The sequence below is a fragment of the Periplaneta americana genome, chromosome 4 (assembly GCF_040183065.1).
Source record: "Periplaneta americana isolate PAMFEO1 chromosome 4, P.americana_PAMFEO1_priV1, whole genome shotgun sequence".
Taxonomy (NCBI): Eukaryota; Metazoa; Arthropoda; class Insecta; order Blattodea; family Blattidae; genus Periplaneta; species Periplaneta americana.
The window spans coordinates 164,314,201-164,327,660 of record NC_091120.1 but is presented as its reverse complement, the minus strand read 5'-3'; the positions used below and the strand labels follow the sequence as shown (position 1 = coordinate 164,327,660).

The following is a 13,460-nucleotide window of genomic DNA, read 5'->3' as shown; positions in this document are numbered from 1 at the left end:
CCTCTGTAATTAGCTGGATGTTGTTGTTGACAGTTCACGCACTTAGGCGGTGTTGTTTTAGGATTAGGGCATTGAGAGAAATGATGAGCCTCTAGACATCGAACACAGCGTGGTTCGAGTTGACAGTAGTTCTTTGTATGACCAAAATTTTGGCACCTTGTACACTGAGGGATCTCTCTGGATTGGCGTCTGATTTCGACTTTAACTACACTGTAAAATAGGCGACTGAGATTTAGTATTGATTTACCTTGGTCTTTGTTGTCCAGTTCTATTGCGCAAAGTGGAGTGGGCTGTTCGTTCTTTCCTAGGAGTCTCGTTACTTTATGAACTGGATAGTTAAGTTCTTCAAGGGCGACTTTTATCTCTTGATCACAGAGAGTAGGGTACATTTCGAATAACAGCAGAAAATTTGTTTTCAGCGGGATTTTTATAAGTATAATATTGCTGACGAATTGAATCAAAGTAAGTAGAAAGTGATCGAAAATCATAGGATGTTGATGTGTATACTTTTATGATTGAACCTTTCAACTCTGTATGAAATTCTGATTGTACATGATTCTGTATGCTTTGTAATAAGATCTGATAGTTTTCAATATTCTTTAAGCAGATAGGTGGAATTTTTTCCTTTTGAAATGTAGAAGCAGCAGAAGGTTCCTCCATACTGTCTTCCATAGCTAAGGGCTGAAATCTGTTTTGAGTTGGAATGTTGGTGTAACACGTCATATTCTGTGCTATTTCTGTATTTGAGCTTGTGCACGGCCGCTTATTAATTTGCATATTAGAAAAAGTTGCATTCAGATTAGGTACTGAAGAAGCATTCTTGTTTGTAGCATTTAAAATAGTAACAATTTTACTTCCAAGAGGAGTCAACTTAACATGCTTAGCAGGAAGAGTTTTCAGTGATTTTTTAGGTAGCTGCATAAATATTGTTTTTTTTTATCTTCTTTTGTTTGTTACTAGGCACCAAGGAAATGTTTACAGAACCTATATCATTTCCACAATTATTAATATTTACATCGCTACTCACAGTTTCCATCCGATCAACCACAGTATGAAAATCATGTTCAATTGTGCTAGGATCTAAACCATAAGAACCGGATTCATTTCCAGAAGAACCACCAATTTGAATTGTGTCCATGCTTGAAGAAAGTTTTTCATGCACTCGCACCAGTGGATAATAATGTTAATTTAAAAACTAATTAAACAATTATTTTAAGTAATTAAACAACACTATAACAAAATAAACAACAATCAACACTAAAATTCTGACCAAGTTTTATGTTCAACTGTGTAAGCAAGTTTTAATCCTGGTTGAGTGTAAGAGAAGGCCTTAAGGCCTTAACTCTGCCAGGTTAAATAAAGCCATTATTATTATTATTATTATTATTATTATTATTATTATTATTATTATAAAATTGGCGCTTCAGGTTGAAATAATAACAATTAAATCACTAAATACGAGGATCGCTCTCAATTCAGCTCCAATAACTATCACGACCACCTATGAATTCCAAGTCGCTCCTTGATTTGGCTGATTTTGAATTCACTGGCTGAGTGACTTGGCTCGTTTTATTGCACGACTCTATATTTAGTGATTTGTAATGCATGAAGTTTTGCATTGCAGGCCATCATCTGCCACACAACGCATTCCTCTCTAACCTTCAAATCCTTATACCATACCTCTGATGGCTTTTAAGGAACCCGGAGGTTCATGGCTGCCATCAAATAAGCCCGCCATCGGTCCCTATCCTGAGCAAGATTAATCCAGTCCCTACCATCATATCCCACCTCTCTCAAATCCATTTTAATATTATCCTCCCATCTACGTCACGGGCTCCCCAAAGGTCTTATTCCCTCTGGCCTCCTAACTAACACTCTATATGCATTTCTGGATTCGCTCATAAGTGCTACACGCCAAACATCTCAAACGTCTGGATTTAATGTTCCTAAATATGTCGGATGAAGAATACAATGTGTGCAATTCACCAGCTAGAGATACATGATTAATTTCAGTTTATAGTTAAATTCATTTTCTTAATTGTTGTGACTTGGCTGGTTTTGATACTAGACACCTCATATGTAACACTCATTATTTCTCTTATTCTAGAATTTCCAGCTAATCTTCTCCAGAAGTTCATTTCAGTGATTACTAGAGGAAAGTGCCCAAAACCGGACCCCCATTCTGTTTTTGATAAAAAAAAAAGAAATAGCAAAAAATTATGTTTTAAAAGTATGTAACATTTACTTTATAATGCTATGACCATTTACATTTTACTTTTAGAAAATACAATTAAAAATTAATATGAAAAAAATTATTTTCAATAACCTTACACTTTGGCGATTTGAAAAATAGTTGCCGAAATCGGGCCCCTTGTAAAAATAATCGAAATAACACTAAACAAAATTGGGAAAAGATATTAAATAAGAGGAAACCTATTCTAGTTTCAAAGTATAAGTATAGTATAATAATTATAAACTTTAGTTTTTAAAAAAAGATATAGAATGTATTCAAAAAAGATACAGAAAATGTACAACAGAATTAAACTGTTTAGTGACAAAATCGCAATGTACGCGTCCTTTTCAGCCCGAGCACAATCCACATGTGCCCACAGCGAGCAAATAATGCACATGACCCAAAGTTCCCCTTTAGAATCCTCCGAAAATTTTCTGTCACAAAACATACACCAAGCATCATCATCTTTGGATGAGGAAACTCCGGGAGAAGATCGTATTCAAATGTTCCAGAGGACACGCTGTTCTCATCTTCAGTGCTTGACTCTTTCACATTTTTCTCAAAATTTAGATGCTTTGTCACGAGCCCTTTTCCTTTTCTTAAAGGCTGTACGTACTGTTGAACCACATCACTGGCCGCGATTGCTATTGCGTCCTTGAGCACGTTTCCGTGCTTGTTGTTCAACTTTCTTGGTTTCTTTAGTTATTTTAGCTTCCACAAATTGGGCTTTATAATAATAATAATAATAATAATAATAATAATAATGGTTTATTTAACCTGACAGAGTTAAGGCCATACGGCCTTTTCTAACACTCAACCAGAATAAAACTGCATTACAAAAAACACTATAATTTTACACACAAAACTGATGATAATAATAAAAATAATATAATGTAAACAACAAGTAAGTAGAAATCGGACAATATATAACATATAGAAAGAAAGAAAGGAAAAAGCATAATAAAATGTGAGCAGCAGGTCAAAATAAATCAAACATACAAGACGTAGATGTGATGACCATAGAACTGCAGGTCTTTTGCCCCCTATTCGAGATCCTATTTTTTATTTTTGGAATGGGAGTGATGTCAAACGGGCTTGTCTTAGAAGATGTGGAACCCTGAGAATCCTCAAGTGTAGCTGGTGACAGAGGAACACCCTGACCTGCCGAAGATGTTGATGGTTGATTTGAGTCAAACTCTGCAATAACTTGTGGTTCGTCCACATCACATTCTTCTCTGTTCTCTGGAAAGCTCTGATTTCCTGTTGTTTGTTTCTTTAATACAGATTCATAGAAAGAGAAATCTCGTTTTTTGTTTGCCTCTTCAATGTATTCGGCATCTGAGAACAGCTTCTTGTTCAAGGGTTGTATGACTGTTGCTGTAAACCCATTGATTGCGATTTGAACTGTTTGGCATCTAATATAGGCTTTGCCAAACAGGCCCATTACATTAAAAGCACTGACAGCACATTCATTGTGCCTTAACCACTGCCTGATTTCCTTGCTATAGTGAACTATGAGGGGACCCATGAAAGTTTTGTCCAAAGGTTGTAGTTTTGTGAGGAGTGAGGTGACACCAACACAATGATAACATGATTTGTTTTTGCCAAGTCGATCAGATCAATATTCTGTGTGTGGCTAAAGTGGCCACCCAAGAGCATCAGCACAGGTGTTTCCTTTGTAGGATTGGCAAACTTGATGAAGTGTCGAAACCACTGCGTTAAGGAGTACATTTGGATCCACCCTGAATGATGCGCTGCAGAGATTGTTCCTGGTGGAGCCCCTTTTTTCAACTGCTCACTCATATTTTGCCTCGAAAAAATTACTAAAGGGGGCACAAATGAGCCACTAGCATTCATACAAACAACAATCGTTATAAGGGCCTCACATTCTCCTGATGTCAAGCGGTTATCTGTTTTTTATCCTTAAGACCAATTATTTTTGCTACTTTAGATTGTACCACAGTAATGCAGTTCTCATCAACGTTGTAAATTCTGCCAGGAGTGAATTCATCTTTCTCATAAACATCTTCCAGAAGGTAATTGAATTTCTCTGTGTTTTCTTTGCTGATCCCAAGAGCCCTGCAATAGGATGTTCCAGTAGGCTTCCTTTGTGACAGTTTGGTTTTGTGGCGTTTAAGAAAAAGACTTACCCACTTTTTCCCAGCAATTTCGTCTTTGAAAATATGTTCAATGTTATTTCTCTTTGCAATTGTACGGCCATTCTTTGTAAGTCATTACAAGTAAGCCCAAAAAAAGAAGCTTCCATAGCAAGACAATAGTGAACTAGCTTAGCTCTTCTTCAAGATCTTTACCCAAACTGTAAGTCTGCTCATTTTGTTTTTGTTGCTTCCTCAGGTGTAAGTTACCGTACTTCATGTTGAACAACCTCAAAAGTGTTGTTTTCGAACATTAAACTGTTTGCTGGCCTTCTTCCAACCCATATTCTTTTTCCGAACTGCTCCAATAGTTTTAGTCATTTTAGACGGACTTCACTTCCTTTGATCAACCTCTCCCATTATCCTCTTGGAATTTGTAACAGAATTCCAAGAGAATAAGAGTTTGTACAAATACAGGCAGAAAACAGAATTGCATGTTTCACAGAACATTTCACTCCTAAGTAAATCACAATCACATAAAAAACCATAGAACATATCTGTATTCATGGATAAAGCAAGTAGAAAAGTTATATTTATAATTCCATAATTTCCATTTCTAGGCTTACATTTTAAGCCACCAGGGAGAATTTGATCCATTTCTTTTTTATTTTAATTATAGCATTCGAAATTGCCGCCATGATTAAAATCAAACTAATTTACAACAATATTGGTTGGTTGGCAACATAGATAAAAACTATAAGTTATATATCGATAATTTAATTGATCAGAATGCTACTTCCATTGACCTTTTTTGCGGCTTTGCATATTTTTACATTCAGAGTGGGTCCTATAATGCATCTGTTCCAATAAGACATCTCCTGTGTTGCATGACGCTGAATCGACCATCTGCCACAACAAGTATTCCTCGCACTTTGTCCAAAGATTAGTATAAGGTACCTACTGCTGGTGAGTTCTAAACGGCTCAGGTCTGTATAAGACCCCAAAGCCCATCAGGTTCTTGCTTGCCTGATAGGGACAGTATGGTAGATCACCATCAGAGGTATGGTATAAGGATTTGAAGGTTAGAGACGAATGCGTGGTGTGGCAGATGATGATCTGCTTAGGCAGCATTGATACACAACTCATTCCATCACGGATACACAAGAAGTTTGTTGGGTTGAAATGCTTAGGGATATTCTATGTCCCACCTGGTAAGGCCATCTGTTCATTCATTTAATCATCATTTTGGGGTCGGAACATAGCTAAATATCTCAGGAAAAACCTCAACCAAGTAACTTGTCCCAACCCGGACCCACTCGTTTCAGGGTCAGGCATAGGAACAGTTACTCAACAGTTTACCATCTGTACACTTTCATTTATATTTTTTCACTACACTAATTCCACTCCTTGCCCAAGTTTCCTCATAATTCCCTTTCCTTGACAATAACACTTTTCGATTTTCACTATGCTGTCACTTTTCGTAATATTAATCTAAAGTATTTGCTTATTACAGACAGTTGCTATCAGCAGTGAAGTACCTATATGAATTAAGAATTTGTCATCGGGATATTAAGTCCGAAAATATACTGCTGAAGAGTGCCTGCCACCTTAAGGTAATTGATTTCGGATTCGCCCGAAAATCTGCTAATAAAACTGGAGAGATTATTTTATCAAAGTCTTTTTGTGGCACATACGGCTATCAGGCTCCAGAAATATTACATGTAAGTATTCGTTGGAAAGTATTTGGAGAGAAACTACCCCTTTACAGGGTGTGCATTTACAAAATAAACTTCTCTCCTACATAACAGATTTTATGAAACTTTGTACAGGAATTACAGGTAGCATAATTATATTTTTGTGTACAAATTCTGATTACACTTGTATGCTACCTGTAGGTCTAATTGTTGTACAAATTTTCATGAAAAAAAAAAATATATATATATATATATATAAGTTATTAATTTTGTCTAAATGCACTATTATAAAGGACCAGTTCCTCTTATGAAACATAATCAGACTTTGTAGACAAAAAATATATTTGACCTGTAACTTCTGTATAAAGTTTAATAATACCGGTAATATGTTAGATAAGAGAGAAGTTATTAATTTTTCTTTAAATGCACCCCTATAGAGGGATAGTCCCTCTAATGGAACTGTAAATATAGTTTGTGCACAAAAACTGTATGCTACCTGTAACTTCCATGCAGTGTTTCATAAAAATCTGTTAGAAGTTATTAATTCTGTCTAAATGCACCCGCTATGAAGGGGTAGTTTTTCTTTGTGCATACATAATTAGAGTTTGTACACAAAACATATCGGCCACCTGTAAGACATGTACAAAATTTCATAACAATCCGTTATAATGCAAAGAAGTTATTAATTTTGTCCAGCTAGTGATTTGCATTCTGATTCACTGTGCGTTTGTTAAGGTTAGGTAAAAATGTGTCCAATGTATTTTTAACCTGATGTTCGATGTTATGTGAATAATTTTGCAGACCTAAAACACTCACACATTGATTAAAAACTTCCTTATTCGATGATTCTTTTCTGCTGTTAAGCCAAACATGGTACAGTCACAGTCACTAAAAAAATTAATTACTGTTAAATGTGCAAAAACGCTCAAACTTTGAATCAAAGATTCAACACTATAAATGATGCTATATTAAATGATAAAAGAATTGTTGTAACCGGATGTGAATGGCTATACTAAAACTCACATATTTAGAGAACTTTAATTTTTTTTTTCAATTGTAGCATTTAAACCCTACTATAAGAATAAAAATATTTTACAAACTTGTAATTGAAGTTACATTTGTAATAACGTATCTATCTGAACAGTTCCATGCATGTTTCACAGCATAATAAATCACTAATAATAATTGGCTCTTTTTTACCCACATAGTAAACCTTTCTGTCTACGACTGAATAGGAGCAAGAAGTGTTAGGAAGAACCCTTCTAAATATATTGTCGTTGATAAAACAGTGAAAGCTATTACTCACAACATTCTTCAAATGTTAATGAATTCATATTCATCTATACCTTAACTAAATAAGTCGAAATTTGATTTTTGTCCACCTAGACTGGGAAAATTGCATACTGTGAGCCGGCAGGAAGCAATAGCTTATCAGACGAGCTGGATCCCACCTCAGCTGCAGTGCCGCAATATATGGATAGATAGATGAATACAGATTAGAATGCTGACCAAATGTAAAACACGTCTTTTCGAAGGTTAGATCTGCCTTAGTCCCTGTGATGGCCGCATAACATAGACCACCGGCCTTTGTCACTGGCAGTGTTGGTTGGAGTCTCGGTCAGTATGAGATTTTTCATTGAAAAATTCGTAGTGACACCTGATGCAGACAAGATCGCAATTAGGGGTTTTCTCGAGATTCTTCCATTTAATATTTGATCACTGACATATAGCGAAGACAGGCTGGACTACGACATGAAACCAGTATGCCTATATGCAGCTAACCTTTGTGTAGTGACTTGGTGTTGGTGAAAATGCGCCTCGCCAGGAGCTAGTGTAATAGTTCACTATGACGTAGCGTTAGGTGTTCATTCTCCTCCTCAAGAATGTTTCGAGGTAAATTATGTGAGAAGAAAAAGAATTTTATTTGTTGGAGCATTTACAAGTGACAAAATCCACTTGAAAATAATTGAGAACGTTTTCTGCTTTTTCTTGCATTTTATGTACAAAATAAAAATTCGTAATTCTCGTCATCTGAAGCATAGAATTCACAATGCCATTACAGCAAACATACTGCATTTTTTAAGGATAAACTAAAACTCCTGAACACAGCCATGATGTCAAAGTTGGCCACAGTGAACTATAGGTATTTTGTTTTTACTAACATTTCTAATATTAACCTGATTATACCTTTGGATTAACGGCTGAAAACCAGATAGATTGTTACCCCTTCCAAGACCGGATTTTGATGATAGTAGTATAAAATACAAACAAATCACTTTACTGGGTATAGGAGGGAAGGAAAGTCGTGTATCCATTTACGTAAACTGGGAACTACTACGATTTTGAGTTTGATCATTTTCGTTGGGATTTTATTTAATCAAAATACAGTACAGTATTAACAATAAGTGTTTTTGCTCACTAACTGAACTATCCAGGCGGACGTATTCATTATGCGATGTATAGCACACTCTCCACAGCACATTAGCATACAGTATGGAGAGTGTATTTAAATTGAAAAATAATCAAAATCTGGATATTTTAAACAAATTGTTGAAAATGGTGCACATTCATTTCGATACAGGCTTCATTTATTTTGTGCATACTATCGAAAATGTTTTTAAGCATATCTTCTGAAATGTAATGTATTTTTTCTTTAATGTAATTCTTTAATTCTTCTATTGTTGTAGGATGTTTAGCAAACACAACTGTTTTACAATAACCCCAAAAGAAATAATGCTAAGTGCTCAAATCAGTCGACATGCTGGTCCATAATCCTGCGCCTGTTAAGGTAAACAAAATATCTTACATACTAAAAATTCAATCTTAATTTCTGCCCGATCTGCTCAGATAAATTTACCCAGACATGCTATCTACTTATTCATGAAAGTAAACTGAAAACTTCAGCTATATGATGTTTTGAAATAAATTGCAGGAGAAACCGTATCAACCTCTCAAAGCTGACATTTGGTCCACTGGCTGCGTCATTTATGAAATGACAACATCGTACCTAAATAAACAGAATATCTACAACCCTCCCAATCTGACGATAAACATGTTTGAAGAAACTGAGAAGTTTAAATATCTTGGAACAGTAATGACAAGTAACAATAACGAATTAATTGAAGTACAGAGTCGAATCACTGCAGCCAATAAGGCCTATTTTGCATTAAGTGCAATATTGAAATCTAACTGTGTGCACAAGGAAACAAAACTTAAAATATACAAAACAATTATTAGAAGTATTCTCTGTTATGCAAGCGAAACCTGGACATTATCTAAGGAGACAGAAGCTAAACTAGGTATATTTGAACGCAAAATATTCAGAAGAATTTTTGGACCGGTGCAAGAAAATATGCAGTGGAGAATACGTTACAATAATGAGCTATATAAATTATATAAAAGTTTTGATGTTACTTTCATCAAATTAAGGAGGCTTGAATGGGCCGGACATGTCTATCGGATGGAAGGGAACAGAATACCAAAGAAGATCTTAGAAGGGAAAATACACGGCAAAAGACCAATTGGAAGACCCAAAAATAGATGGATAGATGCGGTAACGATCGATTCTCAGGACTATCTCGGAACAACTGCCTGGAGGAGATTAGCACAGGACAGGGACAGTTGGAGGAAGAAAATTGAGGAGGCTAGGGCTCGACTTTGGGCTGTGATGCCATCGTAGTAGTAGTAACATTGTACCTCCCATTTCAGGCGCGGACAAGAAAACAAACAGTGAAATGTCAATGGGAAGGAAAACTGAATTATCCCAACATAAGTATCAGTAGAGGATGTAAAACATTGGTAAAGTAAGTAAAGTTATAGATTACTTACGTTTTAATTTTATGTTAATACTTACGTTGTGTCGCGTTGTTTTTCTAACACCAAATTGTTGTCATGTCATACTTCTGAACACTAATTGTGTTCCTACATGACAACTTAAGTCGAATGACATGTAGAACGGATGGCTACTGCATTCGACTCCCACTAAATGCCATAGGTACTCAAACTTATCAGGATTTCTGACACCACCATTATAATATTATCTTATAATTGAAAGAGATTGACTGTACTTTGTTTCCAACGTTCTTAGGGAACACAGGAGTGAAATTTAATGATTTTATTTGAAAAAACTCATTTTTATATTTTTACAGTAAACAATTATTTAGACTTTCGTAAATCGAAATATGTTAAAATTATTGTTGTGTCGCCATTTTTAAAGCCCCAGCAGCCGACACACCCACTTACTGTGCAAAACACATGCACACTTGAATGATATCGAAGTATATAGTCCAAATATCTGTATATCAAAGGAAGAGTGTAAATCATGTTTCTAAGAGGCTTGGAACTGCTCTCAGTAATCTTGTAAAAGAATGGAGAGTAAAAAAATGTAACTTTGGGTGGCTGTAAAGCCAGAAATCTAAAAAAAAACCTACAATAAAAAGGATGGCCAGTTATTACAGAAATGCAATTACTGACAATGTTTCAGATGTTGCGAAAATTAAATCAGCTGTATATGCCACCATCAGTCATTATTCATTACCTATATGTCTACCAATGAGAAGGCTAAACATGGGAAATGTCCAACAAACGAAATGTCTTGGTGCTTTTACAACAGACAGCGAACACAAGGTGAGACTCCAGACACTGACAGTAAAATGAAAGTAACTCTGACACCTGAAGTTGTAATTAAACTTATGCCAGTGCACCAGAGGCTTGCATCAGATGCTTTGCTCCAACGCTGCGCTAATGAGAGCATTCACAGTGTTGTTTGGAAAAAGTGCCGAAGGAAATATTTATTTCAAAAAAGAAGTTAAGAGTTGGCACTAGTTAGAAATATTGCAGAATTCAATATGGAATGCACAAAAACAACTGAAGTTCTTCATGGAATGGATGCTGAAAAACAACAGGAAAACTAGTCAATGATGTGACAAGAACCATCTCAGACAGAACAGGAAAAGGAGCACACTGCATGAAAGATCAATCAGAAAGAAGGCCAGAATTGTGAAGATCTCTTCTGAGGAGGTGAAAAAGAATTTGGAAGGTCTCACTTATGGTGCTGGATTGTTCTAGACCAAAGGTTGGTGACTATAATCTTTGAATTGATTTTCTTATGAAAAAAATTTTACAACACCTTGCCATCTATAAAAAGTTCCTTGCAGAACAATTTTCATGCAGTTCCATTGAAACTTTCTGAGACTGACGAGGACAGTTGTAAAAACCAAAGTGGGCTAGCATTTTATTGTAAGTGCATATTTTGTATTTTAGATGTCAGAATTTGAAAAATTATAGATTTTGTAAAAGAAAATGAAATAAATGAATTTAAAAAAATAGTTCCAACAAACTAAATTACTAACAACAAAATGCTAACTAACTATTGTTTTTATACATATAAACTAGGTGCTAACCAATTTTGAGAACTAAATTTCAAAAACTGTTCCGCAAGGGGCATTTATTGAATCGGATATTGAAAAATAACAAAAATGTGTATTACTCTGAAACGAGTTAAGGTAGGAACATAAAGTTTTGTACAGAATCTACTGGCAATGACATATATAAGTGGTTAAAATTTGAAAATAATTGGTAGAAAAATAAAAAAATTACAAATTTCACTCCTGTGTTCCCTTACACTTTGTGTATTTAGCTAATTTGATTCTTCATCAGGCAGCGCATTTTTGTTCCCAAACGTACAGTGGATCGAGTAGTTTCATCTGGTACATCTATTACGTCACGTTGATGCATAACGTTGCTTGTTAGCCATGGATGCATAAGCAGGGTAGTATTGTAAGCAGGTACACATAGACTATGAATCATAGTACAATCACAGTCTAGTATATATAGTCACGAAGCTCAATATATAGAGAATATGCAGCCATAGATAGTTGCTAACCACTAGGATTGCTACTATCGCCTCATCACAGACAATGCAAAATAGTACAAGCACAGTCTATTGTTTCTAGTACTCTCAACAACTCAAGCTTCATGACTGTATGTACTAGACTGTGGTACAATATACAGTAGATGCTCCATCGTCAATGTTGTATATGTAAAACACCAAGTTACGACTACATTGTGACCTGATTCTAATACTGAGTAAGTTGCATTTTCATTCAGACTTTTGTGTTAATATTATCTATCTATGTTATATTGTATTTCATTTTGATCTGTATTTTGTATATATTGTGTAAAATATAAATATTGTTAATTTGTATATTGATTTTTGTTATAATTGTGTCACTGTAACGTCTTGTGACGTAAGAAGAACATTTTCTTAGCTTAAACAAGTTTTTACTGACAGTTGTGGTAAAAGATATGAATTTCATAATCTCAGAATATATATTTTTGTTTACCATAACAGAGCTGATTTTGTTAAATGAATTAATTGTATATATTGTATTTATAGAGATATAAGTTAATATGTATCATGTGTACTATTATGTTCTATATATTTTGTTGCATAATGATAGAATTTTCTGCTTCTCTTCACCCAAGCATTTCACTAATTCAACTTCTTCGCTTAAAATAGAAAATCCTTTTTCGTATTTTGTTACGGCTTCTTCGTCTTCTATAGCTAAGTCATCTGGACGGTTCCTTGTCTCATATAACTCTTCTACATATTTCGTCCATCTGTTTAGTATTCCTTGTTTGTCTATTATTTCATTTCCGATGTCGTCCTCTATCAACCACATGGATTTCCTGTTCTTATTTGTGAAGTCTAAACATTTTACTTCGTGGTACGTTAAATCATATCTTTCTTTTCTCTCTCATCTGGATTTAATGTTCCTAGCATGGAGTTCTGCATTGTGTAACTTTCTCCATTTTCCTGTAGCTTCATCCCTCTTAGCCGCAAATTTTTTCCTAAGCATCTTATTCTCAAACACCCTTAACCTCTGTTCCTTTCTCAAAGTGAGAGTCCAAGTTTCACAACCATATAGCTGTGTTCGTGTGAGAGAATCAGTCCCATTTCGAGGTTTAGTTTGGGGTTTCGTAACATGCTGTTTTTTTTATGGTGATGGGTTGTTAGCCATTCGCCCAACCCCCAAGCTGGAGGATCACCTCTTATCAGCTATCTGCAACTGCTTATTCAATATATTCGCAGTATCCTCCATATCTGGAAGCTGTCTCCTCTATCCAAAACCTGAGGACGCGTCATGCCTTGGTGACAGGGACCCACAATACATGGATGTTAGGTTAATAGAAGGTAATATTTTTAAGTTTAAACTAACTAATAATTAACTATTGTATAAAATATTGCTCAGTTTCGACTTCTATTCATTTGTGAAGTTACTGAGAGGATCGCGAAATGTCGAAATGATTGATGAAATAAGATGCTTCACAGTATTTATTAGTGAAAACACATACAGAGAAGTCACAAAGTGGGCGTACCCCCCAGTTATTACGACACTACGATGGGATGGTTGGTTGATTGATATGAACATAGTT

The 13,460-nt window shown here is 35.3% G+C and overlaps 1 protein-coding gene across 5 annotated transcripts in view; it reads left to right on the top strand.

Moving 5' to 3' along the window:
• Positions 1 to 13,460, top strand: part of LOC138698387 (uncharacterized) — a 107,402-nt gene that overhangs the window by 12,829 nt on the left and 81,113 nt on the right. For 2 of the 5 annotated variants that reach the window (XR_011331860.1, XR_011331861.1), the window contains exons 5-7: positions 5,843 to 6,050; positions 8,711 to 8,811; positions 8,956 to 9,826. The gene's annotated coding sequence lies outside the window, so the exon portion shown is untranslated. Of the gene's footprint in view, positions 1 to 5,842; positions 6,051 to 8,710; positions 8,812 to 8,955; positions 9,827 to 13,116; positions 13,219 to 13,460 lie in introns of those variants that run through there. The other 3 variants (XR_011331858.1, XR_011331859.1, XM_069824257.1) reach the window with 3 other exon arrangements.